General features: G+C 48.4%; 1 protein-coding gene across 1 annotated transcript in view; it reads left to right on the forward strand.

Moving 5' to 3' along the window:
• Positions 1 to 14,380, forward strand: part of EEIG2 (EEIG family member 2) — a 34,617-nt gene that overhangs the window by 1,301 nt on the left and 18,936 nt on the right. The gene's annotated exons all lie outside the window — the stretch shown is intronic.

The raw sequence follows: 14,380 nt of genomic DNA on the forward strand, positions 1-14,380 counted from the left end.
TTAAGTTCCTGCGATCCAGGAAAAAAAGGTTAATAATTAATGCTTCTTTTGCCTGAATTTACTGTTCATGGACTTTATTTTTACCCTAAAAATACCCTGCTTCTCTTTTATCTGCCACCCTATTAATAACATAAAGGACATAATGTCAATAGGTTGTGGAATTGGGGCCAGAAAATTGTCTGCCGTGGCAATATTGAGCCTTCGGAAGCCAGAAATGGTATGTGTCGTTGGCCGAAGCCAAGGATGAAGCACTGTTGAGTCTCAGAATTAAAACATGGTCAGCCCTAGCTGGTTTGGCTCGGTGGATGCAGCAGCCGGCCTGGGGACTGAAGGGTCCCGGGGTTCGATTCCAGACAAGGGCACATTCCTGGGTTATGGGCTCCATCCCCAGTAGGGGGCGTGCAGGAGGCAGCCGACCCATGATTCTCTCTCATCACTGATGTTTCTCTCTCTCTCTCCCTTTCCCTTCCTCTCTGAAATCAATTAAAAAACAAACGGGGGGAAAAAACCATGGTTAGCTGAGGGTAATTTTTAAAATTAAACTGTTCTGACAAACCTGTGGCTATTCAGCTAATTGATTATACTGCAATAATTTTTAACACGGGTAAGAGAACAGTGTGACTTAGAATGGTGCGACAAACACTGTGTCAGCTGTGAAGGTGTTGAAGGCCAAGTCAATTCTTGCGTGTCCTGTGGGTGCAGTGGTAGTCTTCCCCTGACCCTCACCCTGTTTCCCTGACGCCACCTCCTAGCCTTCTGGCTTCTGGGCCAGTGGTGACACCTGGTGGTCAGGGTCCTTCTCTACCACCTCCTTCCTCCCTCGGGTTATGGATTTGGCTCGCCTCTCTCAAATCAGTCGGTATTCTGATGCAGGTAATCATGTGTAGGCCGGGCCCTTTAAATATGTTATCTTATTTCATTCTCACAGCAAGGCCATGATCTAGGGATTCCCCATTTTGTGGATGAATAAACTGAGGCTCAGAAAGCATAACTAACTTTCCCAAGGTCCCCACATCTGGTAAGTGAAATGCCGAGACGCTGATACTAATCTCAAACAGATTTGTGCCGGATAAAGGAGAAAATTGTGTGCTCGGCTGAGTTGGGAGGTTCCCAATGGTGTGAACAAGCCAGGGGTATAATTTGATTTGTAATTTGCACGCGTTGGAAAGGGAAAAGGTGAGGATCTGGGTTCCACTGAACCCCTTCCTCTTCCAACTGAAATTTTAATCCAAGTCAGTAAGGCTAAGACTAGTGCTCTGTATAACCAACCAAGCAAACAAAAACCCCCATTGAGTTTGGAGGGAAATGATCCGTGATAAGGAGGCTGTGCCCGGTGAGGTAGAGGTGGTTGGTGGAAAGCTAAGCGCGAAGGTTTGGAATTAGGTGGATGTCCGCCTAAAACCTAGCTCGGCCGCGGGAAACCTGGGTGGTTACTTAGCCTCCCACGCTCCCATTTGTAAACTAGAAACCACCGCTGGCGGGAGGGGCTTTGGGGAGGGCTTTGTAAGATCACGTACCTGAGGCCCCCCAGTGCTCTGGCACCCCGTTAACACTCAGAGCACCAGGAGCTTGGCCCGGAGGGTTTGTTTCCAGAACCGGTTGTTCCACTGACTTCCCTTATCCCGACAGCTATGGAAGCTTAGGTTTGAATAGTTACCTCGTTTTACAGGGGAAAGAAAACCCAAATGCCGAAAGGATGTGCATGATTTAAGAACTGCATAATGTTCATCCCGAGGTGCCAGTCTAGGCAGTGCATCTGTAATTAAGTGCTATCATTTTAATGTTTAAGAAATCATTTTGTCTCTTACCAATCAAACTAGAGGCCCGGTGCACGATTTTCTCGTGCACGGGTAGGGTCCCTAGGCCTGGCTGGCGATCAGGGCTGATCTGTGAGGCGACCAGCCGGCCCTGCCCCCCACCACCGCTGCCGGTCGCCTCCCTCTGCGGGGCGACCAGCGGGGTGATTAGGGGGTCCCCCCTGCTCGCACCGGCCTTGGCTGGCCTGGGGCCTGCTGGCTGAGGGCAGCTCCTGCGTTGAGCGTCTGCTCCCTGGTGGTCAGTGCTCATCATAGCGACCGGTCATTCTGCCATTCGGTCAATTTGCATATTAGGCTTTTATTATATAGGATATAGTTCACAACTGAAATATTTCTCCCAAATATAGGAGATGAACTACATAGCAGGCCCAAGACCGCTTTCCTTAGAAAAGGCTGCTTGCACTGTTTTTGCAGGCACCTGGGAACGTGAATGGACAGCAGTTCCCTACACTGATTTGGTGTTAAACTTCAGAGTGGCTCGCTGGGCCTAGACTGCAGTGTGATTTATCCTGAATACTTTCTTGGGGTCCGGGATTTTGAGTTGTGCTAGGCAGAGGGTGCCTTTGTGAATAGCCCTAAAAAATAAAAAAAATGAAAAAGCTTTAGGCACCGTGTCTCTAACAAGCTTCCTTGGGGGACAGTGCGTGTGTCACACCTGGATGCCGGAAAGATGGTTCCAGGGACCCCACGGGAGAGGACTCTCGGACGCTCACACTTGGTTTCCAGGACTTTGCCCCGGGCGCCTTTTTCCTGTGCCCATTCTGCTTGATGCCTTTTATTGTAACAGATCTTAGACATGAGTCTGACTGTATGCTGAGTCCTATGAGTCCTCCTACTGGATCACTGAACCTGGAGTGGTCCTGGGGACCCTGGATGCATGAGCCTACATAAAAAAGTAATTTATTTTGTTAGAGAAAAGCCTTAGCGGTACATAGGAAATCATAAATATACTTGTGCAAAAGCTCAAGATGCTGTTATCCATTGTTCACCAGATATTGAGGATTTATCCAGTCTCTAGCGTCTGTCAGGGGCTGTGAGAAGTACAGCAAATATAAAGGCCCATAAGGAGTTACCTCTGTTAATTAATTTGGATCATAGGTGACAGATAATTATTGACCATAGGAGACAGTATGATTTAGACAGTATGACCAATGGATCGGACAATCTGTGAGTGTTGAAATTCTGAAGCTAAAGAGCTCATTTACAGCTGTAATGGTTACTGAAAACCTACCAGCCTTTCCGGAGAGCATGCTGGGAGAATGAATTGGCGTTGACGGGGGCAGCTGGCGCTAGTCACCAATGGGAGTTGGTGAGGTCAGCCTGCTTGCCGAGTTCCCATTGAACAGAGCAGAAGACACAGACTTTGAATGTCGTCGTACAGTTTGCTTCCCCTGCTCGTAGATGGAGTTCATCTAAGATTCTTGCGGTGACTGTAATGTGACTGTGTTATCAGTGGAAAACGGGCCTCGTCTTTCCCTGTTGCTAGTGGGAGTGGGGTTCTTGGGGTACCACAGGAATAAGCATTTCCGGAGTCCCCCCGGGAGGGTGAGTTATGATAGAAAGTCTTACTTATTTTTTACTTATTTTTTTATTTTTTACAGAGAGGAAGGGAGAGGGATAGAGAGCTAGAAACATCGATGAGAGAGAAACATCCATCAGCTGCCTCCTGCACACCTCCCTACTGGGGATGTGCCTGCAACCAAGGTACATGCCCTTGACCGGAATTGAACCCGGGACCCTTCAGTCCGCAAGCCGACACTCTATCCACTGAGCCAAACCAGTCACGGCGAAAGTTTTATTTTTTGTGGAGTTAAATCCCTGGGTTTCCAAAGTCCCATTTTCCTTAGTCCAGCCATAGAATTACAGGTGGGGTTTCAGTACAGCTAGAAGCAAAGCCAGTGTCCCTGTGGGAGCCGGGCCCAGTGCAGCCTCGGGCTAGTTCCTGCCCATTAGTCCATCGCCTGTGGGGTCCCCGTGGCCGTGTGGGGCGACTGCAGGGAAGCAGGAGCAAAAGAACCCACAAGCCCAGAGTCCCAGGAGCACAAGAGTGAACCTTTGTTTGGGGGTTATGCGTCCCACGTCTTCCGCCCTTGCCATGGCCACACCCATTCTGGCCGACATCTCCGTCCCAGGTGTGATTGACAGGCAGCACCATCCAAGTTCCCCCAACTTGACTGGGCATGTGTCTCTCTTCCCCTTGTCCAGTCGCCTTCCCACGGTGTTTTACAGGGAGCATGCCTGTAATGTGTGGCTTTCCCTTTGCCCCTTTCCTGGTATTAATAGCTAGTTCATTACAGCGGTATCCATCCGAGCAGCACTTAAGCTGGTCTGTGTGCGGATGTTCTTTGGACTCGATTGGGGCTAGATTAAAATGGGGGGACAAATTAGGAGTCTTAAAGTCACCCAGGCAGGAGCTGATAAGAGCCTGTACTGGAGGTCTCTCTGTCAGTGGCTGATGAAATGATAACGCCGTGACCAATGCCCTGATGACATGACAGTCACAAAGGCCAGAAGCATCTTGGCTTGACGTTGCTTCGTTGAGGGACTGGAATATATTGGGGAGGAGGAGAGGCGGTGAGTTAGGTATTTAACACACTATGTGGAGTGACAGCTGGTGAGAATAGTTACTGTGGATTAAGATTGTGGTCTAGTGTAAGTAAGCCTGCTTCCTGGACTTTTCCTCTAGAATTCCCTTACACCATTTTGCCCTTCTATTTTTTATATACTTATTTATTTTAAATGTAATTTATTTTTCAAGGACAGTTGGCATACAATATTATATCAGTGTCCTGTTTCGCCTTTTGAAAGATTATTAGTGAGCGTTAATTTTAGAAGGACCCAGTGTCTCCTGGGAAGGTATGTCCAGGGAGGCGGTTAGGAAAAATATAAAGACTACAAGGTATTTATTTGTAATAAATGTTGCTAAAGGGATCAGATTTTACCATAGTTAATAAAACATTCAGAAAACGCCCTAGCTCCGTGGTCGGCAAACTGCGGCTCGCGAGCCACATGCGGCTCTTTTGGCCCCTTGAGTGTGGCTCTTCCACAAAATACCACGGCCTGGGCGAGTATATTTTGAAGAAGTGGCATTAGAAGAAGTTTAAGTTTAAAAAACTTGGCTCTCAAAAGAAATTTCCATCGTTGTACTGTTGATGTTTGACTCTGTTGACTAATGAGTTTGCCGACCACTGCCCTAACTGGTTTGGCTCAGTGGATGGAGCCTCGGCTTGCAGACCAAAGGGTCCCGGGCTCGATTCTGGTCAAGGGCACATACCTTGGTTGCAGCCTCCTCCCCAACCCAGGCCCTGGTCGGGGCTCGTGCCAGAGGCAACCAATCGATGTGTTTCTTTCACATCAGTGTTTCTGTCTTTCCCTCTCTTTTCCACTCTCCCTACAGATCAGTGGAGAAATGTCCTTGGGCGAAGCTTAACAACAGCAAAAACATTCAGAAAACACATTGTTGGACTGTAATAAACTGCAGGCAGATTATTGCCTAATGAAAAGTTTTGAAGAACTTTCAAAGACAGAATGTTACATTATTTAAATCTTTCCAGAGCACTCTTGCTTTGTAAAAGTGTCCAATTCATTTTTAGGTTTATTAAGACTGCTAGAACAGGTTTAATTTCTGGTCTGCTGTAATAAAAGGAATAATAAGAAAATTTTCCTGAATTTTGGGGGCTTCCCAAGTTTGCCGTATGTTGTCCATCTTTTTTGGCGCCCATAATTGAATACTCTTCTAGGCTTCACATGGGCTTGTGCAAAAAACCCATGTGAATTCAGGGCGTGTCCGGGAAACCAATGAGCACATCTGTGTGTTGGCTTTTACTTTATAAACAAGCCGAAGGGATTTCTTTCTTGTCTTTGGCCAGAGTATGTGCTCATGTTTTCAAGATTTTAGTTCACTGCACATCGTGTACTTCCCTTTAATAACCTGTTTCCTTATTGCAAGAGCAATATAGATTCATGTAGGAAACTTAGAAAATATAAAAGCAAAACAAAAAGAGCAAAAATTACATAGAAATGAACCAACTAGAGATAATCACGATTATTACTATTTTGGTATATAACTTAGGAGTCTTTATTGATCCATATATACATGTATGCACACACACACACACACACACCATATACTTTTTTTGAGAAACCAAAATGGGATCATATTGTACTTGCATGTTTGTTTCACAAACACGCTACAGTGAGCATCCTCATAGCCGGTTTTATGCACATCCATTGTTATTGTACACACTAGACAAGTCACGAGACCTGGCCTCTAGGTTCCCCTGAGGTTATTGTATGTGAGAGATAAGAAAAGCAGTACTCACAGCACAGACTTTTTTCCAATAGTACTCAGAATTCAGTCTCCATCCCTGGAAAACTACTTTGTAAAAATGATAGGAATGCCATTTTACACCAGTAAGTTTTTGTGTCACTAAACCTTGCACAGTAGGCAGTTTATAAATATTTCTTGAAAGCATGCAGATATTGGGAGAAAAGATCTATTGTCGCTTTGCTAAGGATGATAAATACACAGAGATCCCAAAATTAAATATATGGGAACCATATGAGGAAGTATATACTGTTCTGTGTACACTTATAATTCTTTATAAGATTATCAGTGAAAGTTAATTTTAGAAGAATCCGGTTTACAGTTCTTGATAAGCCGTGTACATAGAACTGTATACACTTCCCCCGTGTTCAATTTGGGGTGTCGGCCTTTGAGGGGTGTTATCAGATAGAGATCCAGGGCATTGCATTAAGATTCTGGGGATCCTGAATTATGTCAGTAATAGGGTCTAAGGTGAGTCTCAAGAGAAAAGATGGTGGTTTTTTAAATACTAAAAAATGAGCTTGTATATATGTATATTTTACATTCCTAATTTCATTTAATTCTTACAAAACCTCTTATATAGAGATGTTGCCTCCTATTGGGTTAGGATATGTGCCACACGCTGTAACACATACATTATAAAAATAAATAAATAAGTGGCCTAAATGAGATAGGAGTTTATTTCTCTCTCGTACGAAGTGCACGCTGATGAGGGCTGTGCTCCGACAAGCGGTCAGGGGCCCGACTCTCTGTCCCGTGGCTCTGTCATGCCCAGGGTGCCTATTGTTCTCACGTGCAGGGACTCACCCACATCCGATCCAGCCTCTGGGAGGAGGTGAGGGGAAGGGGAAGTCCCTTTTGCTCACAGTTCATTGACCGGAACACGAGCACAAGGCCACATCCACCCCAAGAAAGGCTGAGAGTGTAGTCTGTGCTGGGCGTCCCTGTGCTCAGAGAAAGATCGGTGACAGTAAAGAGACAGGGAGGACAGATATCAGGGAACACTCAGCCTCTGCCACACCTCTCTTTCACTTATTTATTTTTTAAAATATATTTTTATTGATTTCAGAGAGGCAGGGGGAGGGGGAGAGAGAGAAACATCAATGAGTGAATCATTGATCGGCTGCCTCCTGCACGCCCCACACTGGGGATCGAACTCACAACCCGGGCATGTGCTCCGACTGGGAATCGAACCATGATTTCCTGGTTCATAGGTTGATGCTCGATCACTGAGCCACACCAGCTGGGCCACACCTCCTTTTAGAGATGAGAAAGTCGATCCTCAGAAAAGTGACATAATTTGTCCAAGGTCATACATCAGTTCAGTGCAAGATGTGCCCCCTAAGGAGGGAATAGACATGCTGCTTGGGGAGATGTTAAAGAAGGCATGTTCTATTCAGCATAGCACTTAGCTATAACATGCAGAGTAGCCGGGTAATATTCAGTACCCCATTGAGAAGAGTGCACTAGTGGATATGCTCCCTCAGTGCCTTGTCCGTTTGTCGGGAATGTTCTCCTTCATTAGAAGGAGGGGTGACTTAGATGGCTCGTCAGGCCTTTACATCTTATTTCCTAATACTGCTCTTCCCAACCCTCCAGTGTCAGCCAGGCCCGGCCAGCTTCCACCCGCCAGATGTGTGTGCGTTTCTGTCTGCTTGGCCCTCCCTCCTTCTCCTGCCTCTTCACCGTTCCTCTAGTGGATTCCAGCCCCAGCATGCTCCTGCGTGTTCCTCAGGCAGTGCTCCTGGGTCTGAGACGGGGAGAGAACGGGTGGTGGGGTCATTTCAGGCTCAGCCGTTGTAGGGGGAGAGGCCAGAGAGACAAGGGAGCCCTGACCGGTTTGGCTCAGTGGATAGAGCGTCGGCCTGCGGACTGAAGGGTCCCAGGTTCGATTCCGGTCAAGGGCATGTACCTTGGTTGCGGGCACATCCCCAGTAGGACGTGTGCAGGAGGCAGCTGATCAATGTTTCTCTCCCATCGATGTTTCTAGCTCTCTATCCCTCTCCCTTCCTCTCTGTAAGAAATCAATAAAACACATTTATAAAACAACAACACAGAGACAAGGGAATGAAGCGTTGATGAGAAAGGGATTTAAGGAGTCAGTCCTGGGAGAAACCAGGCCAGGAAGATAAAGTGGGGAATGTAGAATGTTGGGAAAGGAATGTGTGCCAGCCTCGATGGGGTGGGCGATGTGCTCAGAGAGGGGGTGTGAGGGCTTGAGTCTTCAGGAGAGCAGTCGGGAGCTACCAAGCCCAGGGTGTGGCTGTTCCTGGAGGTGGGAAGAGAGCAGAGGACAGAGAACTGAGTCTAGGGCGTTAGGTTACGCGCAGTGTGATTGCAGGTGTTGGGGTGAAGAGAGAGAGGCGGGGAAGAACAGGTACTTCCGGGGACCTTAACTAGGAGCGGAAGAGTGACAGAGCCAGAGGTCGGGTGCCTCAAGCCTTTGCTTTTGGTGTCAAAGAAAAACAACCAACTGGCCAAGCCTGGCACCAGGCTGTATGGGAGTGGTGTGGCTTCAGTGCTTACATTCCAGTCTTGAGTGGAAGTTGATTAGCCTTTGTGTGCGGTTAAGCGGGAGGCCCGGCCAGTTTTCTTTCTTTGCACGTGGCTGTCCAGAGGTGACCTTGAGAGGGTTGTGTTCAGGAGCCAGAGCCAGGTTTCAAGTGGTTAGGGAGTGAGCAGCTGAAGCATTGAGTGTATTGTCCTCCATTTGGGAAGCTCGTTCCTGAAAAGAAGGAGCAAAGTAGCCCTGGCCGGTTTGACTCAGTGGATAGAGCGGCGGACCAAGGGGTCCCGGGTTCGATTCCGGTCAAGGGTACGTACCTTGGTGGCAGGCTCCTCCCAGCCCGGGGGTGAGGCAGCCACTCGATGTGTTTCTCTCACATCGATATTTCTCTCTGTCTTCCCCCCTCTCTTCCACTCTCCCTAAAAATCAATAGGAACATATCCTCAGGAGAGGATTAACCAAAAATAAAAATAAGAAGAAGGGGCAAAGTAGAATTAGGTAAAAGCGGGGAAGCAGGACAAACAACAGCCATTTGACTTCATGTGTTTATTTTCAGGACAGAGACGTGAACATGGTTATAGGGTGGGGTGAAGGAATAGCATAAGATAAAATAGGGATGCGAATATTACAAACGCATGCCCAGAAGTCTATCTTTCTGTTGTCTTACGGAGGAAAAACATTCTTTTCCTGTCCTGGAACCGGCTTACTATTTTAGAAGAAATTCCTCAGGCTTTTCCTAATCCAGTGGTATTTCCAAGCATTGTGGCTCAGAAACCGTCTTACACCCACGGCTCATTTCATCTCCAGGAGACCAGGAACGGCCCATAGTATTGATGGTGGACTTGACGGGTTTGCTTCATTTCGTTTCAGTGAGTCATCAGCAGCACAGCATTCAGCTGGACTCATTTATCGGCGTTTTCTTCCCAGTCGGAATTTTATGTTTCCTGTTCGCAGACTGCAGCCACATTTCAGGAGCGGTTTCTGGGAACTCTCTAGTGCCAGTGGCTAAATACGAGGCTGCTAACATGTTAGCCCTGTGGTTCCCTTCGGAGGCCGGTTCCGGACCTGCTGGGGTGGTGTTTTTCTAAAGGCGTCCCCCGGGTACCGTCCTGGACACGACGGTCTTCCCACTTCGGTCATTCCCCAGGCAGTGACTTCCTGAAAGTGCAGATGAGTGTCTGTCTCACTGGGCCTGTCCCGTGGCCGTCACTGTTTCCTCTGTGGACAAGGCAGAGACAGTTTCAGAAACAACAGCCCCAGGAAGGGAGTTAGAAAAGATGGTTCGCCCTGGCCGGTTTGGCTCGGTGGATAGAGCGTCAGCCTTCGGACTGAAGGGTCCCAGGTTCGATTCTGGTCAAGGGCACATGCCCGGGTTGCGGGCTCGATCTCCAGTGGGGGGCGTGCAGGAGGCAGCCAATCAATCATTCTCTCTCATCATTGATGTTTCTATCTCTCTCTCCCTCTTCCTTCCTCTCTGAAATCAATAAAAAAATATTTTTTTTAAAAAAAGGTTGTTCATAATCCTTGCAAAAGAAGGGAATTGGTTCCAAAATTTTGCTTGTAGGCCAAATTAGTAGAGAACCTTATATAAGCAACCACAAATTGCCTTTATAATCTCTTATTTATTTGTTTTTTGTTAATCCTCACCTGGGGATATTTTTCCCATTGTTTTTCAGAGAGAGTGGAAGGGAGGGAAGGGGAGAGAGAGAGAAACATTGATGTAAGAGAGACACATCAACTGGTTGAATCCCCCAGGCTCCCCGACCAGGGGCAGCGAAGGAACCCACAAGCCAGGTAAGTGCCCTTGACTGGAAATCAAACCCACAACCCTTTGGTGCGTGAGCCAACACTTAACTGTTTAGCCACACCAGCCAGGGCTACCTTTATAATTTCCATCAATGCATCTGTATTAAAGGAAAAATAAACTCAATTATTAAGTTAGTAATACAGATACTAGGCGTTTGCAATTACATACAGTTGAGAACGGCAAACTCTCTCATGACAACAATGAAGTGTGAGACTTCCCGGAGCAACCAGGAACTCGGTAATTCATAACTGCAGGGTCGCCACTTCCTAATTTCAGGAACCGGACGTTGGTACCAGCTGGGAGTACCGTGAACCTGAGAGCTCTTTTTGCCAAGGTGGCCCATACAAAGCCAGCACACACACGACGGCGAGCCTGTTTGAAATGCCTGCTGCCTTTCCTGCCTCCTCGGCTCCCACCGGGTTTCCTTCCATGTGAGGGAGGGCATCAGCCATGTGGAGTTGTGCATTGGTCATGCACACACCTGAAGTCCACACTCACTGCTCCAGGGCAGCACAGCGGCCCCCCCCCCCCCCCCCACAGCGTGGCGGGTGCTCAGTGCAGCCCTTGAATCCAGCCCCTGTGGCCTCACGCTTTCCCCGCTGCGCAGACCCTTCCAGGCGGTCCCTGGACCTCCCTTCAGAGCAGACTCTGGTGCTGAGCCTTCGGTTTTAACTCCCTTCATTTGCATGTATTTTTCCTCATTGTCATGTCATTACGATCACTCTAAGGACAATTAATAACCGAGACAGCCTGAGTAGAGCCTTCACCAGGCAGCGAGTAATAAATAGCCTCGCGCTATTTTGTTCTTTTGTGTTTTTTGTTTGGTTGGTTTTTGCGTTTTCTTCCTCTCGTGCTCTTTGTCGTGTCCCACTCATTCACTCTCCACCTCGGGAATGGGACATTCGCGGTCCAGTCCCTCCCTCCCTCCCCCCCCCCCCCCCGCCTTGTCTGTATCTCCCAATAGGCCTCGGCATCCTGGCGTGTTCCCTGGAAGTGACGGCTGCTCGTCGCTGTACAGGGACCGTCCTCTGAGCCTACAGCGTCCGTCCCGTCCAGTGGCTGCACCGGTGCAGACACCCGAGGAGGAGAGGCCGAGCACACGGCAGAGCCGTGCAGGCCCCCTTTCTCTTGTCTCAGTGTCTCGTTTACAAGGCAACTCCAGGTGTACGTAGGACATGACCCGGGCCTGGGCCCGTGTGCTCAGTGGTTAGAGGCCGGCCCACGCACCAAAGGCTGCGGGTCCCATTCCCAGTCAAAGGCAGCTACTGGGTTGCAGGTCCCATCCCTGGCCCCAGTTGGGGTACATGTGCCTCTCTTACGTCGATGCTTCTCTCTCTCTCTCTCTCTCTCTCCCTCTCTCTCGCTCTCTCTCTCTCCCCCTCTCTCCCCCTCTCTCTCCCTCTCTCTCCCTCTCTCTCTCTCTCCCTCTCTCCCTCTCTCTCCCTCTCTCTCTCCCGTCCCCTCCCTCCCTTCAGCCTTCTCTAAAAATTAGTGGAAAAAATATCCTTGGGTGCAGATTAACAAACAGATGAAAGAAAGAAAATGTGCCAGGACTTTATGGGAACAAGGGAATTATTATGCCCCATGACTCAGGAAATGTATCACAGAAAAAGCTTTGGAGAGAAGTGTTGATTCGTAGCACCCTGTCGGTTTACACAGTGCTTTAAATATTTCATTTTCCAACCACCCTTTGAAGTAAGTTTTTCTTCCATTTTATAGACTCAGCAACATATGTTTCCCAATTCGTAGCTGACTACAAAACATTTCATAAAAGCCCTAGCTGGTGTGGCTCAGTGGATAGAGCGTCATCCTACTGACTGAAGAGTCCCGGTCAAGGGCACACGCCCCGGTTGCAGGCTCGATCCCCAGTGGGGGGCGTGTAGGAGGCAGCTGATCAATGATTCTCATCATTGATGTTCCTCTCTCTCCCTCCTCTCTAAAATCAATAAAAATATTTTTAAAAAACGACAAAAAGAGAAGTAGGCAGGCAGCGAACAGTGTCTGTTGACAAACTTGCCCATGTGAGAGGCTGTCTTTCCCCCAGCGGAGCCCCTCCCCCGGTCCAGGCCAGCGCCCACCTGTCGTCTGCGTGCCTTCCCCGCGGACATTCTCAGGGAGGGTCCCCTCTGGCGCCAGCACGCACACGCTGTCCGATCTGGGCCTTTTTCTCCTCACTGGTTCCTCCCTGTCCGAGCTAACGCATGTTAAAATGAAATCCCCCCTCCACCGCATGCCCCCTCTGGCCGCCACCCTCACCTTCTCCCCTTTATTACTAAAATGTTTGAAAACAACGGTCTGTGTTCCCAGCCTCACCACATCCCGTAGTTATCTGCCTTCCACCCCCACCTGTCCTTCCACGGAACCTGCACTGACCACTGTTAGCAGTGACTCCCTGGTCGCTTCTTCTCTGTCTTTATCTCACCTGCCCTCTCGGCCACATTCCACATTGTTGAGCTATTCCGCTTTGCAGGCTTTTCCCCTGCTTTGGTTTCCATGGTAACATGGACGCCTCTGCTTCTCTGCTGACCGCGGGTCTCCTGTGCCTGCCTCCTCCACTCGAGCACCTTCGGGTGTTTCAGACTCAGCCCTCCTCCCTCCTGCTCTGCTCACATCCCCCTGAATGGCCTGGCCATGCCCATGGCCGCCTCACGTTCCCATGCTGAGGACTTGCCCTTGTGTCTGCAGCCCCGCCTGTGAGCTCCGGGTCTCTGTGTATCCAAACGGGGGCCTCGCAGGCCCCTCCACCGCAAAGCGCCCAAAACTGGGCTGTGGTTTCCCTGGCTGACACCACCCGAAGTGCGTGGAGGAGAGAAATGGGGTTCAGGTGTTTCCCATCGAATGATACCTGTCCACCCAGTTCCTCCAGCCAGAAGTGCCTCTGGGGCTGAGATCCATTTGTCCCTCGTGCTGTCATTAAGGGCCACACTTGTAGAGATCTGATTTATCCTTGGCGTCTTAAAATATTTGGTCTTGCCTCCTTTCCCACAGGTTTGTTTTCTCAGGAGTTTATATCTTTCATAAAAGAAATTAATGATGAAGCAAAGTCTGTACTTGTAAATGTAACCATTATTTCTCCCTGGAGGACAAATGTAAGTGGACTTAGAACTGCTTAGGTCCTTGATAATAACAACTTCTGACATTAACTGTGGAGATCCACTATAAGCCAGGCGCTGTTCCAGACACCGGTATAATAATTCACTTGATTTTCTGAAATCCCCACGAGGCGTGGGTACTGTTACCTTCCCTGTTTCACAGAGGGTTAGGGGGTGTGTGCAGTGGGCCAGCCGCCACGTAGCAGAGGCACGGTTTGAACCCAAACGACTGGCTCCGGATACAAGCTCTTAACCTCCGGCAGTAATACTGTCTGGCAGAACCGCTTGCATTCCTCATAGCAGTGTTTTTTCTTTGTCACCATTTCTAAAAAGTTAAAAATATGCAACAGACTGACGAATCTCAGGGAGAAGGGCAGCCGCCCCCCCAGAAGAGATTGACCCAAGAACTTACATGCATATACTGTATGCATAACCCATGGACACAGACAATAGTGCGGTGACGGCCTGGGGAGGGGGTGGGGGGAGGTGGAGGGGGTCAATGGAAGAAAAAAAGGGGACATCTGGAATACTTTCAACAATAAAGATATATTTAAAAAATACTTCAAATTACCAAGACATGGCATAATTTTAAATATATGCCTCACGTATACATATGCAAGTTATTCTTACACTGCTAAGTAATGCAGTTTGCTAATACAGTAACTAAGGCGTCACAAAAAATAGATCCATAATTTTTATCTTATTTTTTATTACTCTTATATTCTAAAGACCTTTTAGATTTTCCTTTCCTCCTTTGAAGCATAAACAATAACCATAGCAACATTTTGCTGCTTTTAATTCCTCTGCTTATGTACGTCACAATCCGCATCT

This window comes from Eptesicus fuscus, chromosome 22 (genome assembly GCF_027574615.1).
Source record: "Eptesicus fuscus isolate TK198812 chromosome 22, DD_ASM_mEF_20220401, whole genome shotgun sequence".
Classification (NCBI taxonomy): Eukaryota; Metazoa; Chordata; class Mammalia; order Chiroptera; family Vespertilionidae; genus Eptesicus; species Eptesicus fuscus.